At 40.5% G+C, this 27,266-nt stretch overlaps 1 protein-coding gene across 6 annotated transcripts in view; it reads right to left on the bottom strand.

The window, feature by feature from the left end:
• The window catches only part of LIMS1 (LIM zinc finger domain containing 1), a 152,206-nt gene that overhangs the window by 76,134 nt on the left and 48,806 nt on the right, over positions 1 to 27,266 (bottom strand). Inside the window, exons 1-2 of one of the 6 annotated variants that reach the window (XM_028091271.2) lie at positions 14,811 to 14,915; positions 14,532 to 14,646 (exon numbers count right to left, since the gene is read on the bottom strand). The exons of 1 other annotated variant lie outside the window; for it this stretch is intronic. The gene's annotated coding sequence lies outside the window, so the exon portion shown is untranslated. 4 more of the 6 variants (XM_028091269.2, XM_088026666.1, XM_088026665.1 and 1 more) reach the window with 4 other exon arrangements.

Here is a 27,266-nt window from a genome sequence, read left to right as displayed (position 1 = left end):
TCTAGATACTATTTCATTTAAAGGTCACAACACCCTGTAAAACAAGTACTACCCCTATTTTGCAGAAATAGAAACCAAGCTCTCTACTTAGTAAGTGACAGCAATGGGATCTGAAAGGATATACCAGGTCCCCAGCTCCCCAGTCTATAATCACTCTACTATACTGTCTCTCTAAACATCTATCCTTAAGAAAAAAAGATGTAAAAAGTTGGGATCTCTTCAATGGAACACTATATAGCTACAAAAGAAAAATCATTCACTACAACTACATAAATCCACGTGAATAAATCTAAAAAATGTTAAGCAAAAACCCAAAGTTTCATAGTAACACAAACAGTGTAACACTATATAAAATCTAAAGCAAAAGAAACAATCTCATGCACTGTTAAGAATATATAAATGTGTAACAAAACTATAAAGATATATAGAGAAGTAATACAAATTTAGGAAAATGGTTTCCTAACAGAGGAAAAGCAGGGGTGGCGGATACCTGGAACAGGAAAGTGTGCCGAGAGAGTTCAACTACACTTGTATGTTTTCTTTCTCAAGATACATGATAGATATTTGAAGGCTTCTTCTACTAAATTCTACACCTTCTTCTTTTTGTCATTTTTTTAAATAAAAAAAGGATGAAGAAACAGAGCAGACACTCTTTGAGCATGTTTGTAAGTCCACAAGTTTCAAAGCACTGTTTCTGCCATCATGTGGTTCCTAAAGATATTACATGCACACACTTTTCAGAAAATCAAAGTTTAAAAAGGGGCACTGTTAGTTTTCAGGTACAATGTCACATGACGGTAACCCACAGTGAAAGCCTGAGTAGCCACCCCTTGATATATAACGATTATTAAAAACATCTTACCACTTCTAAATAATACTTAATAAAACAGAAGACATAAAATATTATGCTGGTACAAAAGAATAACACTGGACCCCTATCTTACACCACTCACAAAAATTAACTTGAAGTGCATTAGGGACTTACATGTAAGACCTGAAACTGTAAAACTCCTAGAAGAAAAGCAACTGACATCAGTCTTGATAGTGACTTTTTGGATAAGACAGCAATAGCACAAGTGACAAAAGCAAAAATCAGCAAGCAGGACTACATCAAATTAAAAAGCTTCTGCACAGCATAAGAAACAATCAACAAAATGAAAAGGCAACCTAACAATGGAAGAAAATATTTCCAAACCACGTATCTAACAGGGGCTAACATCCAAAATATAGGAGGATTCATACAACTCAATAGCCGAAACACACACAACCTGACTAAAAAAAAGGGCTGAGGCCACGAACAGATTGTCCAAAGATATACAAATGGCCAGTAAGTTCATGAAAAAGTGCTCAACATCACTAATCATTAGGGAAATGCAAATCAAAACCACAAGGAAATATCACCTCATACCTGCTGGAACAGCTATTATCAAAAAAATAAGAGTTAAGTGTTGGTGAGGATGTGGAGAGACAAAGGAAACCCTCGTGCACTGTTGGGTGGAAATGCAAACTGGTACAGCCACTGTGGAAAACAGTATGGAAGTCCCTCAAAAAACTGAAAAGAGAACTAGTGCCATTTATGCCTCAATAAAGGTGGAAAAATAAAAATAAAAAAAAAACATTTTGCTAGGAAGCATACTCAGAAGAAGATGATAATGAGAGTTACTGGATAAAAACTTTAAGAGAAAAGGATCAACGTAAGATGCATTAGAGACAGTAAGATTAAACAGTCAAGACTAGGAAAAACAGATACAAAGGGCTAGCTTTCAGATGTAATTCCCTTAAGAGGTAAATGAAGACCTAGACACACACTTCAAAACCCAAAAGTAAATAAGCAGAAAGAACACAGTAAAAAGAAACCCTAGCCATAGTATTAAGTTTCACCTAATTTCGTACTTTGGAATTTAGTACCTTTAATAGCAAATTTTATGAGAGATCAACGTCTGTCTCTTTTCTGAGTATTTAGGTTAGAGAGAAATCAACCTAAAATTTATATCACAGTGAATCTTAACTAGATAGAAACATGTCCTTGTGTAAAAATAATTGCATACGAGCACTACCGATATGGTAAAGGTATTAGACAAATGGCATGCTTCATTACGTTCTATTTATCACCAGCAGGGGAGTGGGGAAACTGAATATTGTACAGCAGTGCCCACTAAGTCCTTTATCTTGATCAAAGGCATCCCTGGTCACCTAGCTGCCAAGCTAAAATCTCAAAGTCTTCCTCAGCAACTTCTTTCTCACCAACCCAGTCACTAAAACCAGTTGATTTAATGTATGAAATGTCATCTCCATTCCTCTCTTCATTGACATTTACGTGCCTAATACCCTCCCCATACCGTACTGCGTACCCAGCTGATGTTCCCCATCCTCACTCTCCCTTCCATAAGAGGCTGGGTTCAGAGTCAACCAGCCTTGAACTCAGATCCCAGCTTTGGTTCTTACAAGCTATTTTTCTTTTATTTCTAAAAAGGGGATGGTTATAACCATAGCCCATATAGCTCCTATGAAAATCACATGGGTTAATGGAAGGGGTAAGGGAAACCTCACTGAAAATGGACTCAGGAAGCCCTGAAGGGGGAGCTCTCAACAACGCACCACTCGCCACGGCCTGCATAACCTGCAGCAAGAAGGAAGGTAATTCTTTATCTTGACAAAGAAAGGGCACTTTTCCCACAGGAATGTTATCTCCGGCTTTTGAGAAAAAGAGGGACATCTCTCCCCACTCCAGAAAACTCTAGCCTCAAACTCTTGTTCTTTTCCAGCAAACTTTTGTTCACAACAATCTTCCCCAATTTCCCCCTAACACCTAATAAAAACAACCTTCCCTTTGTCTCTCTGGACTTACCTGTGGTTTGCCAGAGTATGCTTGTCCCAGATTGCAATCCCTCTGCTATTCCTGAATAAACTCATTTGACAAGTGACACATAATAAATGTTAAATACAAAATACATATCACCATTATCATCAATATTTCTTTTTCTCACTGCAAAGATTTTTTTTTTAATGCAACTCTGATCATACTATGTTTCAGTTTAAAATATTTCCATGGATGTCTATTTTATACAGGATACAGTTCAAAGACCTTGGCATAACACATGAGACATATGTAGGAGTGCTGACAATACTGACCCCATCTTTGGCCCTCTATCATGTTTGTGTTCAATTGATGACCTCTTTGGGGGCTTTATGTTCCAGGTCCCTTGGAGATTAACATACATACCTTAGAAATGCCTGCCAAGGCCAGGATGGGGGGAGGCTTGTTTCGGCCTGTGTTAGAGATAACACAGTCTTCCCCCTTCCTAATGCACAGGTGGTGCCGCAAGATCTAATTAAAGGTTAGCTGTTGATCAGGTGCATGCAAGTCCTCTGAGGTGTGTGCAAACCCTCTGATCTCACTACAGTGCCCTTCTGCATGTCCTGTTGCTCTATAAAATCTGTGGACTAAGGTTCGGACTTTACGGAAAATAACTATGCAGCTGCCATGGGTCATTTTCTCGTCTTCTGCAAGATTCCCCTCACCACCGCTGCCCCTGCCACCACCCCCACCCCTCACCGCTGTCAGTAAATTACCCTGAATAAAACTCTAAACTGTATGGAGTCACCTGCTTCCTCTTCAAGTGTCAAAATGCCTTCTCAGTTTGGAGGACACTTTACTGTCCCTTCCTCCCCTTCTAACAACATAACCCTTTACAGTGTACTTACTTACCTGTCTGGCCTCATTTCCAGCCATTTTTCCCCTTCCAACCGTGAATCCCCTTCCCCAACCACTGTTCCCCCAACTCAGCACAATCTTTTGTGTGCCCATAACGACAGACAGGGAGAGTCAAAGGAGCCAATGGGTTACACTAGAGGGCTCCCATAAAGCCTCCACCACTACAAGGAGTGATCATATCCTTGCCCTGCAACTACGGTGCCCAACTGCCTGGCAGAAAGCTGCACCAGGCTCCTGAGGCCACCCTCTGGTTTTTCTGTCATTCTAGCTATTGCATGGCCACCCACAGGTTTTCTGCAAAGCCTTTACTTTCCTTGCTTATAAATCAAAGACAGCATATGTTTGTTTACCCCACAATCTTTTTGTAAGACTTAAATAGAGTATTCATTAGAAATGAACTGGGAAAGATAATAAAGTACTATAGCAATGTTGGTCACTGAATGGCGTGACCTCAGTATACCACTACTGGGTCACAGGGAAGTCAAAAGAGTATTAGCTCTTAGTGTGTCTGCAGCAGAGAATAAAGATCCCCTACAGGATTCCTTAAGCATGTTTTAAGGCACTACTACAAGTACATGCCAGGAAATCATTCCTTGTTCCTAATCTTTGCTCTAAGGGAACTATTCCAGCATGTGCCTCCTACCAACCATAGATGCCTAAGACCATCCCCAAGCCTCAGGCCTTAACATTTCTATAGGTAGAAACTTCTGCCTTGAATTAAATCACTGGGTAAAAATATCACCCTTGCTTTACAGAATTCAAAAATGAGGCTTTGATCCTTATCAAAATCTCAGTAATGTTTTTTGCAGAAATAGAAAAATCCATCCTAAAATTCATATGAAATTCTGAGACCCCAAAAAGCCAAATCAATCTTGAAAGAAGCAAAGTTGGAGGTCTCACACTTCCTGATTTCAAAACTTACTACAAAGTTCCAGTATCAAAACAGTGTGGTAGTGGCATAAAGACAAACACACAGATCAATGGAATAGAACTGAGACCTAGAAATAAACCCTCAAAAACACGGTTAAATGATTTTAGACAAGGGTGTCAAGACCATTCAATGGAAAAGGAGTCTTTCAACAAATGGGAAAATTTAATTTTTTAAAAAGCTTTTATTTATTTGAGAGAGAGAGAGAGAGAGAGAGAGAGAGAGAGACAGTGTGTGTGAGTGGGGGGAGGGGCAGTTGGGAGAGGGAGAGAGAAAGATTCTCAAGTGAGGATCAATCTCAGGCCCTAAGATCATGATGTAACAAGAGTCAGATGCTCAACAGACTGAGCCACCCAGGTAGCCCAAAATAGGAAATATATCCCCATACAAAAGAATGGAGTTGAACTCTTACCTCGCACCATATACAGAAATTAACTCCAAATGGATCAAATAAAACTCCTAGAAGACAACATATGGGAAAAGCTTCATGACATTGAATTTGGCAATGTTTTCTTGCATAGGACACAAAAGGAAGAGGCAACAAAAGTAATAATAGAGAATTGGGACTACATCAACATTAAAAACTTCTGTGCATCAAAGGACATAATCAAAAGAGTTAAAAAACAACTCATGGAATGGGAGAAAATATTTGCAAATTATATATTTGATAAGGAGTTAATATCCAGACTCTATAAAGAACTCATACAATTCAACTACAACAAAAAACCAACCAGATTAAAAAAAATGGGCAAAAGACTTGAATAGATTTTTCTCCAAAGAAGAAACACAAATGGCCAATAAGTACATGAAAAGATGTTCAATATCATTAGTGATTAGAGAAATGCAAATCAAAATCAAAATGAGATACTACCTCATACAAATTAGGATGGCTACTATTTAAAAAAAAAAGAAAAGAAAAAAAGGGAAAATAACAGATGTTGGGGATGTGGAGAAATTGGAACCCTTCTGCAATGTTGGTGGGAATATATAAAATGGTGCAGTATGGAAAACAGTACGGCCATGCTCAAAAAATAAAAAATAGAGTTACCATCTGACCCAACAATTCTACTTCTGGATATATCTAAAATAATTCAAAACAGGGACTCCAAGAGATATCTGTATACTCATATTCACAGCAGCATTGTTCACAACAGCCAAAAGGTGGAAGCAACACAAATATCTGCTGACAAATGAATTAAAAAAATGTGATAAATGTGATACATACACACAATGGAATATTATTCAGCCTTAAAAAGGAAGGCAATTCTGAGACCTACAACATGAATGAGCCTTAAGGACATTACACTAAGTGAAATAAGCCAGTCACAAAAAGACAAATACTATATGACTAAACTTCATATGAGGTATCTGAAATCTCCAGATCCATAGGGACAGAAAGTAAAATGGTGGGTGCCCAGGGCTGGGGGCAGAGGAGAATGTGAAATTAAGAATTTCAGTTTTACAAGATGAAAAGAGTTCTGGAGATGGTGGCACAACAATGTTAATGTAAAAGTGAGGCTCCAAGCTGCAAAGTGAGGGACCCTGAATGACTGTGAAGGACTCTAATTCATCCTTTTCATTTTTTGGGTGTAGGAATGGAATTAAAGTCCCACAGCTGTAAGAGACCAGAGAGCAGGACCCTAAAACACAGCTTACTATCAAAACAAGACAAAACAAAAAGAAAGAAAAAAGAAAAAGAAAAGAAAAAAGCATAGTGAGAAAAGACTGAAAGAGAAGTGACAGAAGTGGGACAAAGACAACAAAGTAGGCAGCACAATCACAGGAAGAGGATGAAGGGGAAATGCCAAGAATTTTTTAAAGTAATTCCTGTTTTGCTGCAATAGAAGCCTGCAACTATCCTTTATCTTGCTCTGGATAGAGCTGAAGTCTGTGGAAATTCCCATATGAGGTAGTTTGTTCATGGTTATTTCTTCAAGTAGACATTATAGCTTCCATCTGAAAAAGGCATTAGGCGTTTGGAAGAACTGAGTCTTTTGTCAATACTGTGCGTATATACATTAAAAGCTGCGGTTCCCCTGTGCCTCTGAAACAAATAATACATTATATGTTAAAAAAAAAAAAAAAGAAGATAGTAGGAAGGGAAAAATGAAGGGGGGGAAATCGGAGGGGGAGACGAACCATGAGAGACGATGGACTCTGAGAAGCAAACTGAGGGTTCTAGAGGGGAGGGGGTGGGGGGATGGGTTAGCCTGGTGATGGGTATTAAAGAGGGCACGTTCTGCGTGGAGCACTGGGTGTTATGCACAAACAATGAATCATGGAACACTACATCAAAAACTAATGGTGTAATGTATGGTGATTAACATAACATAATAAAATAAAATAAAATAGAAAAGCTGTGGTTCCATTCTTAATGGTTAGTAGATTTGCCAAGACATGTCATTCCCCTGACTAAATATGGTTCAGCATCTAGCACTTAATGCCGTAGTTTTCCTGTGGTCGTTACTGGCAGTAGTGATAAAGACTGGTATGACTTTACCGCTCTCCATAAATGGCCCTTTGGTCAGTAATATGCCTTACACCATACAGTAATGACTTACTTTCTTTTTTTTTTAAGATTTTATTTTTATGTAATCTCTATATCCTTTGTGGGGCTTGAACTTACAACCCAGAGATCAAGAGTCACATGCTCCACCAACTGAGCCAGCCAGGTGCCCCACATCTTTACTTTCTTAATTTTATTTTTTACTTTTTAATTTTTAGAAAAGATTTTATTTGAGACAGAAAGAGAGAGAGCGCACAAGCAGGAGGAGGGACAGAGGGAGCAAGAGAAGCAGACTCCCTGCTGAGCGGGACTCGATCCCAGGACCCTGAGATCATGACCTGAGCTGAAGGCAGACGCTTAACCCCCCAACTGAGCCACCCAGGTGCTCCGTTTACTTTCTTAATTTTAATTTCATTTTTTATTTAAGCATAGTTGACACACAGTGTTTACATTAGTTTCAGGTATACAACACAGTGACTCGACAACTCCAAATGTTATACTCTATGTTTTTATTTGCTTTTAAAGAGCAGTCCTGCCTTTCATGTGTGGTACTTTTCTTCTATAGTTTTCTATCTTAAGAGAAGCTGCTCTCTTGTCCCATCTTATTTCCTCCCACTGACTTCAAGGCAGAGCCTCCACCCTCGATTTTTTAGGATGAGTCTCAATACCTTTCTTGGACCCACACTAATTGGGTAGCCACTACCCACATGCAGCAACTTAAAATGTGGCTAGCCCAAATCAAGATGTGCTATAAGTATAAAATGGACTTGGGATTTCAAAGATTTAGCTCACAAAAATGTAAAATATCTCAATAGTTTTAATATATTGCATGATATGTATACAGTTTGGACATGACAACTGCTTGGTGTATGTAGTTTTTTTTTTTAAGTTTCTTTTTTTTTAAAGATTTTATTTATTTATTTATTTGAGAGAGCGAGAATGAGAGAGAGAGAGAGAGAGCGCACATGAGAGGGGGGAGGGTCAGAGGGAGAAGCAGACTCCCCACTGAGCAGGGAGCCCGATGTGGGACTCGATCCCGGGACTCCAGGATCATGACCTGAGCTGAAGGCAGTCGCTCAACCAACTGAGCCACCCAGGTGCCCGTTGTATGTAGTTAAATAAAATATATTATGAAAATTAATTTTTCACCTGGGTGCCTGGATGGCTCAGTTGGTTAAGCGTCTTCTGCCTTGGGCTCAGGTCAAGATCCCAGGGTCCTGGAATCAAGCCTCAAGTCAGGCTCCCTGCTCAGTGGGGAGTCTGCTTCTCCCTCTCCCTCTGCCCCTCCCCGCTGCTTGTGCACGCTCGTGCTCTCTCTCTCAAATAAACAAACAAGATCCTTTAAAAAAATTAATTTCACCTGTTTCTTTTTGTACATGGCTACTAGAAAATTTTAACCTATACACGTGATGTGGCTCATGTTATGTGTTTACTGGATAACATCAATTTAGATAATATAATAAGCCTTGTTATGGAGTAAAGAAATGTAGCCCAGAAAACAAGGGGGAGTGGCAGCCTAGACTCCATCTCTTACTAGCCAAGGTAAATTTCCTCACCTGCAGGATAGATTCTTCATCTATAAATGCGGGCATAATAAACCCCCTCACAGGCTCAAGCACTAACGAACAGAAGGAAAGCATTTAGCATTTACCAGCACAAAGTGTATTCTCAGTAAATGTTACTTCCCTTTCTTTGAAGGTCTTAGAAACCCTGTGGACATGATGAGTTGCTGATGTAGTCATCTTGGGGTTAGTCATGGGAAGTCTGGATCACAATTCTCTTTTTTCCTTCCTTTCCACTCTAATTACTTCCATAGAATCACCCTGCTGTGGGGTGCCTTCTAGGCAAAATCTATTCCCTTCCCCACAGCTGCATTATCTATTCCCATCGTCCATTTACCTGTCATATTCTTCCCTTCACCTCTCTACTGGTCCATGTGTTAATAAATCATTAAAATGAAGGTCAAAATTCTGGCTGGGGCTCATTTTCTCCTTAGGACCATTATCAATAGCTCATTACTACTGACTAAATTTAAATGTAGCTTAGTTCTAACTTTAGCTACTTCATGTGTGTACACTCCATTCTCCTAAGATGCATGGATACATCCTTTTTTCCCACTAGTGTCTCATCAGATACACAATGAATGAAGACCTTTATAACGGTCTGAGATACAAGTAAAGTCAAACTGAATACTCACTTCCAATTATTGACCAGGCCAATCAGGATTACAGGGTATGTAAAGCAGTTTCTTTGACTAAGAAATCACATCTGATTTGGCAGTCTGGGATAAGTTTATTTCTGGCTGATTCGTCTGTGAAAATTTCTTTTATGATTTCCTTCAAGCTGTTGCTAAGAGTGTGCTGAGCTGGCAACCCTGAAAACGATTCCTCTCTTGGATGATGCTATTTTCTTATTTTTTACCCAACTTTCCCCAAATACTTGCCATTATTTATTATAAATGCCAATCCTTCTGAAAGTCTGGTGTAGAGAAGTTTATTATGCATCAATGTGATCTAGCCTCTTGATCGCATCTCACCTCTAGGACACCTTCCATAAGGAGGACAATAACTCCAGGTCCGAGTGAGGCTGGGGGATGGAGAAGAAGAACAAGCTCCTGACAGATTCCCTCCCTTTAGAAAAATGGGAGATAGTGACAGAATCAGAGGGGGAGAGGGAAAGAAAGCATAAGAGAAGGGGAGCAGATTAAAGAAAGAAAAGAACAAAAGAGAGAGAAGAAAATCTCCAGTGGTAGTCAGGCAATAGGAGAGTTTGAAGAGGTTCACATTTGTTTAGAAAGAGAGAAAAATAATGAAGATCACTGACTACTTGATAGAATTTGGTTTCTTTCAACCTCGAGCTCTAGTAGTTCTGGATCTTAAAGGAGACATGGATGAATGATGCAGAGTAAAATAAAAAACAAAGAGGGGAAACAGTTTGGTGGTCCCTCAAAAAGTTAAACATAGAATTACCATATGGCTCAGCAATTCCAATTCTGGGCATATACCCCAAAGAACTGAAAATTGGGATTCAAACATATACCTGTACTCTTGTGTTCACAACAGCATTATTCATAATAGCTGAAAGGTGGGAACAACCCAAGTGTCCTTCCACAGATGAATGGATAAACAAAATGTGGTATACTCATAGAACGCAATAATAGTCATCCATAAAAAGGAAAGAAGTTCTGGCACATGCTACAATATGGATGAACCTCAAAAACATTATACTAAGTGAAAGAAGCCAGACACAGAAGGTCTTATGTTATGTAAGTCCACTTGTATAAATATACAGGAGGCAAATTCATAAAGACAGAAAGTGTATTAAAAGTTATCATGGCCTAGGAGGAAAGAATGGGGAGTTAATGCTTAATGGGATATGGAGTATCTGACTGGGATGATGAAAAGTTTTAAAATAGATAGTGGTAGGGGCGGCCTGGGTGGCTCAGTCGTTAAGCGTCTGCCTTCGGCTCAGGTCATGATCCCAGGGTCCTGGATCGAGCCCCACATCAGGCTCCCTGCTCCACAGGGAGTCTGCTTCTCCCTCTCTCACTCCCCCTGCTTGTGTTCCTTCTCTTGCTGTTTCTCTCTGTCAAATAAATAAATAAAATCTTTAAAAAAATAAAAATAAAAAAATAAAATAGATAGTGGCGATAGTTCCACAACACCATGAATGTAATTAATGCCATTGATTTTTACACTTAAAAATGGTTAAAATGGCACATTCTATGGTATATGTATTTTACCACACACACACACAAAAAGAGGAAGGAACGTTTCTTGACCACCTAAATCCCACCAAATATCAAGCTAGGATCCTTGTACATGTCAATTAATCATTACGACCTACAGATTAGGAATTACTGCCATTTACAGATGAGGAATCTTATGACTCAGATATTTTATAATTTATTAAGAATCATACAAGTGGGGGCACCTGGGTGGCTCAGTTGGTTAGACATTTGCCTTTGGCTCAGGTCATGATCCTGCAGTCCTGGGATTGAGCCCCATATCAGGCTCCCTGCTCTGCAGGGGGCCTGCTTCTCCCTCTTCCTCTGCCTGCTGCTCCCCCTGCTTGTGCCCTGTCAAATAAATAAATAAAATCTTAAAAAAAAAAAAGAATCATACAAGTGGCAGAAGGAAGATCTGAACACACGTCTGGTAGCTCTAAAACCCAGTCTTTCAACTATACCAAAGTGTTTGAAGGATAAACAGACTCAGTGAATAAATACATGAATGAGAAAGGCAGTTTCTTCTTACAGGTGTGAAACTGTCAAATTAGTGACAAGAAAGATCATGAATGGCTGAACACAAAGAACTAGGTGTCCAAATAGTTCCTCAGGCTGCAAACTTCCTCTTGCATAATTTTTAAGCCCCATAAATATGTTACTAAGAGAATATCTGCCTCTTCTTTCCCCCAACCCAGAATATTTGGTAAAACTCATTTTTCAATTTCTCCATGTTCTATATATCCTATCGCAAACTCTCATCTGGGGTGGGAGAGTACCCATCCTCACCCCCAACAATACCACCATATACCTGTAGCAAAGTTTGGTATATAAGATACTTTCCTATACATCACCTCATTTAATTCAATTAGCCACTCTGTAGGACATCATCTCCATTCTGTGGACTGGTAAACTATGCCCCAAAAGTGATGCACTCCCATGGAGCTAAAATCTGACCTACTATAGACACTGGGTAGAGGCAGTTATAGAGGCGCTGTTCCTATATACATCTTTCTTCTAGAGAATGAATGGGCCAATCAAGGTATTGATAAGAACTTCCAGGCAAGATGTAATTCAAAATCACAGTAATGTCTCTGCATTAAAATACACACACACACACACACACACACACACACACACACAGACTAAAGACACTTTTTGAAGTTCCCTTAACAGCTTTTTTTTCTCTGGGAACTCCTGGAGCTGCTGACATCAAGAAACAGTCAATGAGACTTAATACTCCTTGCTACCCACGGTAAAGCCCTGGTTCAAGTGCCCATCACATCACTTCATTGAGATCTCTACTGCAGGATGTTCACACATCTGCTCCTACCAACTGGAACTATTTCTCAGTCATCTTTGTATCCCCAGAACTGAACACAGTGCTTAGCATGGAGCAAATGAGTCAAATGTCAACTGTGTCAACTGTGTGAACTATTGTCCATACAACCTTTCATATGGTGTTACAATCTCCATTCTCTGATTCTCCAAGTCCATCCTCCACACTGCAATGTTATCATATCCCTTCCCTGCAAAATCACCCCAAAACTTTATAATGCATTCAAGACTAGTACTCCATGTGCACTCCCTATCACTCTTATCCCACAAATACAGCTTTTTTTAAAAAGATTTTATTTATTTATTTGACAGAGACACCGTGAGAGAGGGAACACAAGCAGGGGGAGTGGGAGAGGGAGAGAAGCAGGCTTCCCGTGGAGCAGGGAGCCCGATGCGGGGCTCGATCCCAGGACCCTGGGATCATGACCCGAGCTGAAGGCAGACACTTAATGACTGAGCCACCTAGGTGCCCCCCACAAACACATCTTACGTCCTACCACATTAGATGCCTCTGAATTTCTTGGATTCATTCTATACTCGTTTACTGAGCATTTAGAGCTCTAGGCACGGGGGATACAGGAGGGAACATGAAAGACAAAGCCCCTGCTTCATGGATCTTAGAGGCTAGCGGAAAAGGGTAGGAAAGACATGGTATCTGAAAGAAAGAGGAACCAAGGGCAGGGCGCACATCAAGTATGCTCTTGCAAACCAGAATAAGGACTCCAGGCTCCATTCTAGGTGAGATGGAAAGGCAATGGAAAATTGTGAACAGAGAAGTAAAAATGACCTACAAACCTTTGCTCAAGATGTCACCAACTCTGGCTAGAAGAACACCCTTTCCCATCATTTTTTAAATGCTGAAATTTACTCATTCTTCAAAGCCCAATTTAATAATCAACTAAATGGTGCTGTCCCTGAGAATTACAGGTCACTTCTCCTTTTGGTTATCCCCCAAAACTTGACAGTACTCATGCTGATCTGATTATGCCTGGTTATTTGTATGTAATTTTTTTTACACTACTGGGTGTAGGTTTATCCAATGTATCTTATTCATGTTTTTATTTTATAAGCTATGTACAGTACCTTGTTGTTGCAAACTAAAGTATGTACCCTTTCTATTAATTTGCAAGACCAAAGCAAAGTGATCATCCTTTTTTTAACTTTTTCTTCCTTATCCTTGAAAAAAATAATTTTTTCCTAATGCTATAACTATCCCATATTTCACGACTATGTATTTATATATAAGAAACATATATCTACAAATATATAATCTATATAAAATAAGAAAGTCCCTTATACATCACCCCATTCTCTATCACAGCTATGTTCCTCTCAAGATTACAATGCTCCTGGAGATTGCCTGAGAAATAGATGTTTTCATAAATACCTTTAAATCTCTAAGGAAGTTCACTGTGTAAGGCAGATCATGTGTAAGGCACAAGATCCTTTTAGGGTGAATAATCACCTCTCAATAAATGTTTCACAAATGTAGATTTGGTGCATTAAGGTTGCTTTTAAAATGGCCTGCTAGTTTTTTAAATGATTTTTTCAAAAGATTTTTATTCATTTAGTTGAGAGAGGGAGAGTGAGAGAGAGAGAGAGAGCACACAAGCAAGGAGAGGGCCTGAGGGAGAGGGAGAAGCAGACTCCCCCGCTGAGCAGGGAGCCTGACTCCGGACTTGATCCCAGAACTCTGGGATCATGACCTGAGCCGAAGGCAGACGCTTAACTGACTGAGCCACCCATGTGCCCCTGGCCTGCTAGTTTTACAAAGACTTACACAGGTTAATGAATAAGTAACTCAAATAGTTCTAGTTGCTTTTTCCACACATGGCAAGACACATATTCACTAACCATAATGTTAAACAGTATATGATTGTTTGTTTAAGACCCTACACAGAATTTCAGTTAAAAATATTTAATGTAATAAAATGACAAGAAGCATTACTATAAAAATACTCTATGTCTCTGCAGGACCATAAACTATATGGTACTAAACACTATCAAGGTTATTAATGTTCAGCAGGAAGCCTGCTTCTCCCTCTCCCACTCCCCCTGCTTGTGTTCCCTCTCTCGCTGTGTCTCTCTCTGTCAAATAAATAAATAACAATCTTTTTTTTAAAAAAAGGTTGTTAATGTTTTCTCTGCAAATATAAGTCTCCCTTCCTCACCCTCTTTGAAACCAATAAAACATAAGGTTGCTTTTACATATACTCAGTAATTAAATATGCACCGGCAGGAAGTAAGAACCACAACCATTACACTTTGTAGCAGCAAAAGGAAAATTTAATTAGTATGGCTAAAAGCTACTACAACTTACCCAAGACTGCTCCTTTTACTGGATATGCAAGTTTAGACAAGTATCTTTTCGATGAATGTCTTCTCTCAAACCTCCACTCCTCTGTCTTAATCACTTTGTACACACAGCCCCACCTCTGCAAAAGCAAGTCGATATTCCCAGCACTTTACCCGATGTGCCTCCAGGCTCCCTTGCTCTCACCTCAAGAATAAAGCATCTCGTTTCTGGTACTTCTGCTCTAGTTTTCACTCATTTACCAGGTATCAGGGCCTGGGCAACCGCTCCAGACCAGTGAATTACCTCTAAAGCCCCGTCTCCAATGCCGTAGAGAACTTCCTCATCTTAGCTTCATGTCCGTGGCCTTGAGCTATGTCTAAGCCAATGAAACCAAGTTGAGCGCTTTTTTTTCCCCCTGCATTCAGTCAAATCATGTGACATGGCATGTTACACGATAACCCCAAAGTTCTGAAGCAATAAGGCAACACCCCTAAATGTCATAACTCATATCCTGTTGAGTTGTTTTATGTACCTTACTAAGTTAAGAAATTCATCCATAAACTTATTGAAAGCATTTGTAATGTGCAGAAAATATTTAGGAAAAAAACCAATAATCAATCAGCATAGAAACATGTTTGAATTATTAGAGCTTCTTTTACTTCTCTAATGCTTTACCACTTCAGTGTTGAGCGGCTAGTCTTTATTTTCACTTCCTAGTGGCTCAGCCCAAGTTTAAAGACAGGCAGGCCAAACTCCAGCAGACTGAGCAGGGGAAACAGCTCCTTCTGCCCCAGATATCCTTGACAAATACAGTGCAGAGAAGGAGCAGGGCCAATGCTAATGAGGCCTCACACACCCGACTGAGTCACCTCCCACGACTCCTGGGTGCCAAGTTTCCATTGGAAAATAATAAAGGGATCTTTGGTTGAGATGGAGGAACTCAGGAACACTATTTACAGCCTTCTGCTTCCAGAAATGATGACTTCCTTGCCCTGACTCATTGAGAATACTACAAGGAAGTTCCCTAAGCAATTTCTTTATTATAATGCAGTCATTTCTAGAATGTTAGTAATAGCATTTCTCAGTTATAGGTGAATCTTTCAAAACAAGAAGACCACTCCTCACCTTTGCTTGTTATGCCAACACTAGAGACTGGGTGCTGGCAGCACTACGAGATGGTGACTGTCAGTAGAAGGGCAGAAGTGAAAGGCACCCTGAAGGGCCATCTACTCCACAGGGAAGCAGTCTGCTGTCTAGAGAGGTGAAAGAGCTCACTTAAGACAAGCTAGAGGCAGAGTGAGCTCTAAACTTTAGGGCTCTGGCCAGCACCCCTGGGGGCATGTCACAGGCTCCACCTTCATGGCTCATTCTAAAGCCCCACCATCAGAGCTGGGTTTGGACTTCACACGCAATACTCAACACTGTACAATTCCAGCCAGAGGACTTTCCTGGCCTTGATTTACTTACTTTCTTTTGGGGGGTGTGAGTGGGATGTAGAAGGAAGCTGCAAGTACAAAAGCTGTTTCTGGGTGAGAAGCAGCCTCCCCCCTTATTCCCACCAGGGACAGACTATACTGCAGATAGAAACCCTGGAAAGCAGCCACAATCACTCCTGGGAGGAGGAAAACAGAACAGAAGTCTTCCAAGCAAGACTCCCAGCATATGGAATTTTCTTCAAGAAAGTAACCTATGTTATAGCAATTAAAATCCAGAAGAGGCAAACATCTGCCATTTCTTTGTGTCCCAATTCTTTACTGATCACCATGTACCGTGAAGGAAACAGGGCAGTGTGATGCACAAAGGGGCATGCACGCTTAGGTCAGCAGAAGTCTATCTTGAGTCCTTCTAGCTACCATCTCACCCCCCCTCCTCTCTTTGGACAAATATTTCTAGGCAAGAGCAAATCCAGAAGACATTTTTCAATCTTTATCTTACTACTGACACTTCAAAACAATGTTCTCCTGGAAATTTTCCAATCAGTACCCTTGTTCTCCAGGCCATTACCCTTGTCTTTCTCATCATCCCGTCACTGTCTCCTCTGCAGGATCCTCTTCCTCTGCCTGCCTTTTAGGTGTCGCAACTTCCCGAATTCGAACCATGGCTCTCTGCTGGTCTCACTATGCATATTCTCTGTGATGACTTCACCAGCTCTCCACTACTTTCTCCATGTTAGCAACACTGGCCAGACCTTCCTCTTGAACTCACAGTCATGCATCAAATTGTCTGCTGGCTGCTTTCACAGAAACGTCCTAACTCAAAATGACTACATAAACCAGTCACCCCCTCCATGCCAGTCCCACAGCCAGCTCTTCCTTTGACATGCCCTCTCTCAGGTACGGCAGCATTACCAAACTGGTCACCCAAGCTAGGAATTGCCTGGTCACCCTTGACTTATCTTCAAGCCACCTACTTCTGCTAATTTTAACTCCTAACTCATTTTCAAATTTGTCCCTCTGCCCCACATCACTCTCATTTTTAACCCTGTCACTGTTCCAGCCCTCATGATTATTCACTTGGTCTGTGGCTGCAGCCTCTTAACTAGGTTCTCTACTTTCAACCAAATCCAGAAGACCCAACCAGCACCTCATCTAAAGAACCAGGGGTCTCTCTATGGAACTTGCTTAAACTCCACAATGGCTCTCCAGTGCCCTGAGCACAAAGGTAAGCCCCTTAAAGAAGCAAACAAACCCTAAATCTCCTGGCCTGCCAATCCTCATCTCTGGGCACTCCCTGCCACTCCCTTTATGCAACCCAGCAGTGACACATGCCATGCAGGCCCTCATCTCAATGCTGCTGCTTATGCCGGCCCCTCAGCCTGGAAGATCTTTCCATCTTTCCCTCGCTGACTCTAATATCTTTGTACAACTGAAGTGAAGCATCAGGTGTTTAAAAAACCTGTCCCCACCCTTCTCCAGGCCTGTTGTCCAGTTCGCATCAGGCACCCCTCGTCAGGGCTCCTGTGAGGCCCTCACTTCTACTGTAAGAGCTTCTTCTTCTAACCCGCGTGAGAGCAAGAACTGCGCTCCTACTTCTCTTATGTCCTTTGTGCCTGTGTCTGCCGTATACACAAGGCACTTGATAAAAGTTTAAACTGAGCCTGTAGGAGAGGCAGTGGTTCTTATCCTACAGATAAGGAAAAGGATGCTGAGAGGTTACATGACTTCTTAAAAGTCATCCACGGAGAAGTCTAGGAAGGGAACTTAGAATGCAAAAATGTACTAGCTAAGTTGAAGTCTTTTTCTTAAAAGCAGAAAGCCTCTCAGAGCTAAGCATGGTGAGAGCAGGGAATGTGTCTAAATTTTTCTTACTGTTACCCTAGAGCCTGACAAGGCGTTATTTTGCACACCGGGAATAGTTAATAAATACTGGGTGGCTTGCTAAGACTATACAGAGTCACTTTAACTTATAAACTGTGCAAGAGTGGGTCTGCTTCTTTCCAGCAGATGGAGCTACAGTTCCGTATGAACACCAGCTACAGTTTGGGTGATTGGTAAAAGAATAAACCTCTTTCATTGATCCATTGCCATACTTCCTTTTTCCTTTATAAGTCTCACACAGATAAAAAGAAATCAGCAGACATGTTTTCCACAGAATACTCTCTGAATGGACACAGATCTATTTTGTGACTTTTTCAATGCCTTTGCATATCTTTTCCTCTCTGGCCTTTTAAAAAATCTGGGGTAATCTCACACAATTTGATTTACCCAATCTATCAAGTGCTACTGAATGTCTACATCTTTCTACATGCCTCTTAGCTCCTTCTTTATGAAACACATTTATAACCCAGCAAGTTCATCGTGTTCATCCCTAGACATACACTTTCCCTGATGTGTCTGCTCTATTTCACTTTAGAAGACATTAGTTTACCAATAATCTCTCATTTAAAAACAAAACACAAAACAAAAACCTCTTCAATATATATTTTTAGAAGATTTATTTGAGAGACAGAGAGAGCGGGGTGGAAGGGGAGAGGGAGAGAAAGTCTTAAGCAGACTCTGTGCTGAACCCCCATGCAGGGCTCGATCTCACGACCCTGAAATCACGAACTGAGCCAAAACCAAGAATCAGATGCTTAACTGACTGCACCACCCAGGCACCCCTCAATATATCCTAATTGCTATCTTAAAGGCTTGAGGTTCTAAACAGGATAAGGAAATTCATACTACCTATGAGAGTACAGCTTACAGTAAAATCCCGAGCAAACTTCATTTTTCACTCAACTTATAAATTTCATGACATTCCTGAAAAACTTAGTGTTTACTGAAACTGTGTAAAGGTAATCCATGATTGTATCTAAAATAGAATTGGGGGGGGGGTGCCTGGGTAGCTCGGTCGGTTAAGTGTCTGCCTTCAGCTCAGGTCATGATCTCCAGGTCCTGGGATCGAGCCCGAATCAGGCTCCCTACTCAGTGGGGAGTCTACTTCTCTCTCTCTCTCTCCCCCCTCCCTCCCCACAACTCATTCTCTAATAAATAAAATATTTTAAAAAATAAAACAGAATTAGGTGCTATGCTCAGATAACTGTAAAAGTTTTTTCTTTAACCTGCACCAAAGTCCTATGGATGCAAACTCCATGACATCTAGCATCCCCGGCCCTAGCCAACTCAATTCTATGTGCCCTGTGTCCAAACCATAGAGGTAACAAAAAATACCCCAAAAGTTCCCAGTTGCTCTGTAGGGAACAGTTCTAGCCCTACTGAGAACTACTGACCCAGAGGATTTCTGAGGCCATTAAGCTACCTAGTGGCAAAAGCACTGATTAAAAGTATCTGAAGGAACCACCTGTCAGGGTTTGACTTGAACCACAACACTGAATACTATTAAAATTAAAACACTGTAACTTAGGGGCGCCTGGGTGGCTCAGTCATTAAGCGTCTGCCTTCAGTCAGGTCATGATCCCAGGGTCCTGGGATGGAGCCCCACATCCGGCTCCCTGCTCTGTGGAAAGCCTGCTTCTCCCTCTCCCCCTCCCCCTGCTTGTGTTCCCTCTCTCGCTGTGTCTCTCTCTGTCAAATAAATAAATAAAATCTTTAAAAAAACAAAACACTGTAACTTAAAAACTTGCAATTATAATTTAAACTTTTTAATCAAGTAAGTCCCCAATTTTCAAGTATTTTCAAACTCAGATGAAATTATGTCCAAAAAACAGTGTCATAGAAAAGCAAGCCTTGTCTAACCACAATAATATTCAAGAAGACCCTAAACAGTAATACTTGGTCCTAAATGCTCCTATCTCTGGGAGTCTTTTTGAGTTTGAGCAATATATCCTCTCAGACCTGAAAGTGTCCAAAGTATAGGAGCGTAAGGGGAGGATGCAGCTTGTAAGTTTCCATGGCAATATTGTGGGAAGACTCTAGTTGCCCAAGGACATGACAGGAAAGGGATAATCCTAGGATATGTCCCTATATCAGATGTCCCTATATCTGATATGTCCCTATATCAGACCCTGATGGCAGAACTGGAATCCCGGAAGTAACCAAGTGTGCTTAAGTTAAACATGGTCTGCTTAGGTGTGTCAACTGAACAAACACTTCAAAACTGAATGAAAGCCCTGTTCCCTACCATTCAATCACTCAGTGGCCGAAGCCAGAAACACAGGACTCATACTCAACTCCTCAAACATCCCCCACAAACCTCCCAATGTCCAAATGCAAAGTTCTTTCTTTTCTACCTTTTAAATATCTGAGTCTATTCACTTCTTTTTATCCCCGCAGACAGTACCTAACTCTGGCACTATCACTTCTCCCTTGGATTACCGTAACATTGTCTAACAGGTCTCTGGACTTCCACTCTTTCCTGATCACCATCTGCAACCCACCCCCTTTCCATACAGTTACAACATTGCCTTTGAGGCAGCACACCTCCCTCCCTCCACTCTGTTTCAGATCTAGCTCTCCTGATCACCGAACAGGCAACTGATTAGACAGTGTTTGTTCTTATCCCTGGCCACGGTGACTGGTTCTGGTTTGGGTACTGGACCTGAACTAAGCTAATCAGATTCTATTTCTTGAAAATTAGAAATCTGAGTAGAGACTAATCCTCAACAGGTAGAATAAGTCAACTAATGGTATTACCCTACAGAGAAAGTCCACAGGTTCTTCTGCTGAGATGCCAGGAGTTGCTCTAGTTGTTTATTTCTCTCAGAGACCTGAATGTTTGGCTTTTCTTTAGTCCCCTGAGCCACCCTGCTAATCCTTCCAATAAATTCCTTTTAGCTCATGTTTGCCAGAGTCAATTCCTGTTATCCATAACCAAGGAAACTTAAGTAAGAATAAAAGCAGTATCAATCTGATACAAGACCCTTCCTGATTTAGATGTCCCCACTCCCACTTCCATTGCCAAGGTCTGCTTTCCACTTCACACACTCTGAGCCAACTATGGGGATCTGCCACACCTTAACATCCTACGCTCTCATCCCTTCTGCTCTTCCTGCCTAGAATGGCATCTCTGGATGATTCTCATCATCAGGTGGGACTCAGCCTAGATGTCATTTCCTCTGGGAAAATTTTACTTAAGCCCCTCAGGCTCCCATAGGGCCTGGTACTTAGTACTCTTGAAATAAAGCTTAAGACCCCAAAATTTGTTGCCCGATTCCTTATTAGTCTAAACCCAAATGGAAGTTTATTACAAGTGGTGATTCTTATACACAAGTGTATCCGCACACCTAAGTGCATGCCTGCCAGAGAGCAGATTCTCAGTCTCAAAGAAATGAACTAGGAAATTAGAAGTCCACTTAAACAAATACAAATTAGTATTGAGGAAAGTGTAATAGAAGTTTAAAAAGAAATATTTTTGGGGCGCCTGGGTGGTGCCTGACTCTTGGTTTTGACTCAGGTCATGATCTCGGGGTTGTGAGATCAAGCCCTGCACTGGGCTCTGCACTGAGCATGGAGTCTGCTTGAGGTTCTCTCTCCCTCTCCCTCTGCCCCCCTGCTCATGTTCTCTCTCTCCCTCTCTCTAAAATAAATACATCTTTAAAAATAAATAAATTTCTTTGGAATCAAGAGGTCCTGCACATTCCATGTTAAATTCATTTTAATATTAATTCACATTCAAAATAATTTAACGTGTTCACTTTGTGAAAATTCATCAACCCGTGCACTTAAGATTTGTGTACTCTTGTATGTGTATTAAACATTAACAAAAAATTTTAAATGCATTTAACATAGCTGAAAACCACAGCTTTAGACTAGTAATAAGTTCAATATGCATGGAAACACCATATAACGGTGGAAGGTGCCCTGTTTACAAGTAAAAGTCCCTGGGTTACTTTCTTAACTGTACTACTTATTAGCTGTGACATCTTGTCAAAATATTTGATATTCAGCTTTAGCAACTACAAAATGGGATAATAACCATTCTGTCTAAATCTCAGGCTACACAAAGATTAAAAAATGAAATCATAAACATAGAAAGTCAAACAAGCTATTTTTGTTACAAAATTCTGTATCATCCCAAAGTGAGTTTTAGCTGAAAAATAAAAATCAGAACTATAAAAATACTACAATTTTGGCATGAAAATGCCTGCAAAATCCCATGAATCCATACCAAAAAAGGTGATATGGGAATAATGAATCCAGGGCACTAACCTGAAATTTAAGATTAAATTTATTCTTGAAGAAGAAAGAAAGGATACCCCTATATCAATCATGTTTCTTGGGAACTGGATTAAAAAATTATTTACATTTCAAGAACTAAAACAAACATTTCTCATATGACAGCTAAGATGCTTTTGAGAGTTCAACCAAAGTGTTAAGTCTTCTAGTTAAAGGAACCTCTGTGAATGGGGGTGCAGGAAAGTAGAGATATTTCATACTCCATATGGTCAAGATCTTATCATACCACAAAGTTATACTGTTAACTTTAATACTGTAAAATTATTTCAGAATAAAAGTGCTTCTATTTAAAGAGAGTATATGACAAAATAGGATCGGGTATATGGTTAGAAATACACGAAAAAAGGTTTACAAACTCAAGTGCAAAGGATGTGCTCTGTTAAAAACTGAAGATGGAAGATGAATTGAGTCATAATTAGAAATTATTGATGACTAACTGGCAATTTATTATATACTTCCCTACAGTGTCAAAATATGTAGAAGCTCATAAGTGCATTCAACAGTCACTTGGTAAGAAGGAAGAACAGATAATTTTATTTCCCAGGAAAAAAAGCTTTTCATTTTTTAACTGCTGCATTGTAAGTTCCCAGAATTGCTAAACAGTAGTTTAAAAAACACATGAAGCACCATTTTCCTCCTACTTAAGAAGTATTATAATACAGAGAAATTGGTATTTGTTTAGAATGTAAATGGGTAGGGAGCACCTGGGTGGCTCCGTCAGTTAAGTGTCTGCCTTTGGCTCAGGTCATGATCCCGGGGTCCTGGGATCGAGTCCCATGTTGGGCTCCCTGCTCAGCCAGAGAGCCTGCTTCTCCCTCTCCCTGCTCGTGCTCTCTCTCACTACCTCTCTCTCTCAAATAAATAAATAAAATCTTAAAAAAAAGAATGTAAATGGGTAAAAACAGTAAAAATTAACTTTTGAGCCAATGCAAGTGTTAACTTATCATTACTCACTTTGTACTACTAAGACAGAGGGGTGAGTTGCAAACAAATACCTGTAAATTGAAAACTACCCTTCATTTCCATTTCAACAAATATGTACCCAATGACTACCACGTAACAACTTTTGAGAGCACAGGGCACTATGGATGAATAAGGCACAGCTCCTGGCCCTGAGTAGCTTCCTAGACTATGAGATACATACACAGCACATCACGGTGTTCTGAGAAATAGATGAGGCCGAGTTGGCAAGGAGCTGTAGCACAGAGAAGCAGCAGGAGAGGCTTTAGAGAGTAAGTGACTGGAAGGAGTCTCTACTGGCTGTGCTCACAAAGCGGAAGAGGAGGGAAGGGAATAACAAAAAAGCACCACCTGCTAGTACATGTCAGGCACTGTGCTAAGCCCCAGGGAACAAGAAGGAGACTGTTTCACTGCTTTTAATGAGTTTACAGTTTAAGGGAGACAAGTAATGGTCACCGATTATACAACAATATGCTCAGTAGACGGACAATTCTGAGAAATTATATTGTATTCTGAGAGGTTCAAACTCATTTTCAAGGAATTTGGACATACGAGTCAAGATCAAACCACGGTGTCAGGAAGTGCGAAGCAGTAACAGAAATGAGTGTCCTTAGTTGGGGTGGTCAAAAACCCCTGTTAGAGAGCACTTTTCTTCCTATGTAAAGGGAGTGCTCTCTGTCCTTTGAGTACTGATCACTCTCTCTCTCTAGAACATTTACCACATGCTGCCATATATCAAGATAAATCCAGACACATGTTAACTAGACTTACTGTGGTGATCACTTTGCAATATATACAAATATTGAATTATTATGTTATACATCTGAAACTAATATATCAATTATAACTCAATATAAATAAATAGATAAATAGAGAAAGGAAGGGAGAAAGAGAGGGAGCAAGGAAGTAAAGAAAGAAAGGAAAAAAGAAAGAGGAGAGGGGAGGGGAGAGGAGGGGAGGGGAGGAGAGGAGAGGAGAGGAGAGGAGAGGAAGCAAGTGAGCGAACTTATTTTACCTCTCCCTACTAGATTATAACCAGGAGCTTTGTTCCTCACCTTAAGCTGAATGATAATTGGGACTGACCTGTGATCAAAAGTTCTAATCCAACCTCCTCATAGGATGAATAAAACCTGGTACCCAATAGCTCTTGTTCATGTATGTAAATTCTAAAACCTTATTAAAAAACAGAGCTAGGGGCGCCTGGGTGGCACAGTTGGTTAGGGGTCCAACTCTTGGTTTCAGCTCAGGTGATGATCTTGGGGTCGTGAGATCGAGCCCCACCTGAGCATAGAGTCTGCTTGATATTCTCTCTGTGTTTCCCTGTCCTTCCCGCTCGTGCTCTCTCTCTTTAAAATACATTAATAAATCTTAAAATGAAAAAAAAAAGCTAAAATGATTAGGGAAAACCAGTAATGGATAATGACCCTCTGTTACTGCTGTAATTCTAACATAAACATCAAGACCAGGCCTCTCCCCCATTCCCAAGCCCTCTGCTCATGTTACATCTCATCTACCACTGAATGTAGAAAAACTGAATCCTGGCCTCAGCTGCTCCTGGTTCCTAATGCAGGTACAGAGCACATGTGCCTATTTGCATTGTCTTGTTTTTTGTGTCCTGCTGGTAACCTCTTTTGAGTTGGTTTTGGCTACAGAATCAAGACTGCTATATCCTATGCTATCCAAATATCCAAAATGAATACCACTGCACTGACACACACATGCACACAAGACGACAGACTAAATAACCCTGATGACTCAGGACTGCATTTCTGGAATAGTCATTATAAACAAAACCATGAAATTCTTTAAAGAAAAAAAAATAAACAATGCCTAAAGGAAGATGGGGAAAGGAGAGCTGTAGCTAAAGCTGCACCTCTAAAAGTCAGTGTTCAGTCCAGTCCAGACCCACTCAGCCCAGCAGCCTGATGACAATAAAATATTATCAAATATAGGAATAAGAAGTCAGGGAAGAGATGGTATGGAGAACTGCTTCAGACCAAAAGGCCCCCAGAAGACTTCAAGGAGAAATGTTTTCTGGTGAAAAAGAAAGGAAAGAGCCAAAAACATCTGGATTGCTAACACAACTTTAAACAAAGAAGTAATTGTCAGTGCCTGCTACATTTGGGCTCTCTGATTCGTAAGGGCAGTAAAACAATTCAGTATATTAAGCTAACTTTGGGAGGACTCAGGTTTTATCCATCATCAAGGCCAAGCTTGCTGATTTCTGTTTTTCCTTGTTTGAAGAATGGTTAGCTCACCAAAAGCGTATGACTATGTTTGGAAAGAAAAAATACACTACTCCAGGTTTAAAAATGCCACCTCCATTCTCACAACCTTGGATGGGAAGTTATAAACAATAAAGCAAACTAATGGAGGAAAATAATAGGAGAAATTATTTTACATGATAGATCACTCCATGGGTGTTAGGCTTGTTACCAAGGGAATGTTATATACAAGAGATAATATATATTCCAAGAGTAATAATAGTATCCCCTATCAAATGTGGAAGTACACTTACAAATTATTAAATTTCAATATAAAAATCAGCAAGACATGGGAGGGGGGAAAGGGGGATGAACAGGCAAAACAAGAAGATTTTTAGGGCAGTGAAAATAATCTGTGTAATACCATAATGATGGATACATGTCATTATAAAATTTGTCCAAACCCATAAGTCATGAATGACAATATACCACTCCTCCTCCTCCCCAACCCAATCTGGGGTTGGTAGAGGAAGTGACAGGGCAGAGAGGAGTCCAAGGTTCAGTAGCTAGGACTGTAAGCAGGGTGCAGGGGTACAAGAGCACGTGGTGTGGGGGGTCCCAAACAGACCATGCTCAGTCACTCACCGCTGCAGAGAGAGGAATGGTGGTGAAACAAGAAAGGAATTTATTTCAGTGAGGCCAACACCAGGAAGACAGCTGACTAATAATGTCTTAAAGACTGTCTCCAAAGTGCTAAAAATACATCCAGGTATATGCAAGGAAAATGTGGAACAAAATTGATGGGTACATGCAGGTGGGAAGTAAAGGTCAGTTCGATCACTGTCGTGGGGTCAGTCATGAGGATCTTGCTGGCTCAGGGCAGTCCTTATTGCTTGAGGGGGGAGTTTCAGTTCCTATCAGGGGGGGCTTTGCTCGCAGGATCTTTTGCCTGAGTTAAGAGATAAGCTGGAAAGAAGAACTTAATCAATTGGAAAGTAAAGACTGAGGTCAAAAGGGAGGTAGCTGAAGTCCTTCAGGATCAAAGGTAAAGGGTCTGGGGCAGAGCTGTTGGCAAGTGCAGAAGGGAAGTTGTGGGCAGGCGAGAGCAACCAGACAAGAAAAGCGTCCCAACAAAGGCTCTTGTCAATGCCAAGGAGAGCTGTCTGTTAAGCATCAGGTCATTTGTAGTAAGGAAGGACTTACACAATCCTTAACTTCAAAGTGCCTAAACAAAAGCAATGCCTTCTTTCCAAAGCTTTAATCATCTGTTCTCCTTTGAAAATTCTTTCCCTGATTTTGTCTGGCTTTCTATGTCCCCTAAAGAAATTTCATCCACTTAAAAAATGGAAACTCAACTCTACAAAACTCATCTATTTTGTAGACTTAGGAATAAGATACTCAAAGATTTGGAAAATATCCAGACCTAATCAAAAGCAAGATTCACATAGAGAGCAGACTTTCAGTCTAACTCTCTAACACACATAAATTGCACTCCACTCCCAAATGGATTTCCACTTTATTTGAATTCAGGCATCTTTAAACCAGGAGCATGGATAGTGAATAAAAACTGTAAAGCATACGGAAAAGGCCAAATGTGAGTTTAAGCCCAGATGAGCCATTTACTAGGTGGGAAAAAGGTGTTTTATGTCAGTGAGCATCTCAAAAAACTCCAGGACCTTTACCATTGCTACTAGCTTTGAATGGTTCTCTCTCCATCAGTCCCTTCAGATCTCTGCCCAAATGTCCTGGCAGTAAAGACTTCTCCAACCACCCTACTTAAATGTGCAATCCCCACCTCCCATTCCTTATTCCCTTCTCTAGTTTATTTCATTCTGCATCACTTATCACCATCTAATAGGTTTCATTTATTTGTTTATGATGTCTCCCCGTAAAAAAGATGTGAGCCCCATGAGGAGAGAGTATTATCTGCTCTACTTCCTGTTGCCTCCCCAGAGCCTAGGACAAACTTGACCCACAGC

This window comes from Eumetopias jubatus, unplaced genomic scaffold (genome assembly GCF_037043125.1).
Source record: "Eumetopias jubatus isolate StellerSeaLion01/CBP00866 unplaced genomic scaffold, mEumJub1_p1.0 scaffold_9, whole genome shotgun sequence".
Taxonomy (NCBI): Eukaryota; Metazoa; Chordata; class Mammalia; order Carnivora; family Otariidae; genus Eumetopias; species Eumetopias jubatus.
Note: the sequence above shows the minus strand (reverse complement) of the source record. Positions and strands in the feature narration are given on the sequence as shown.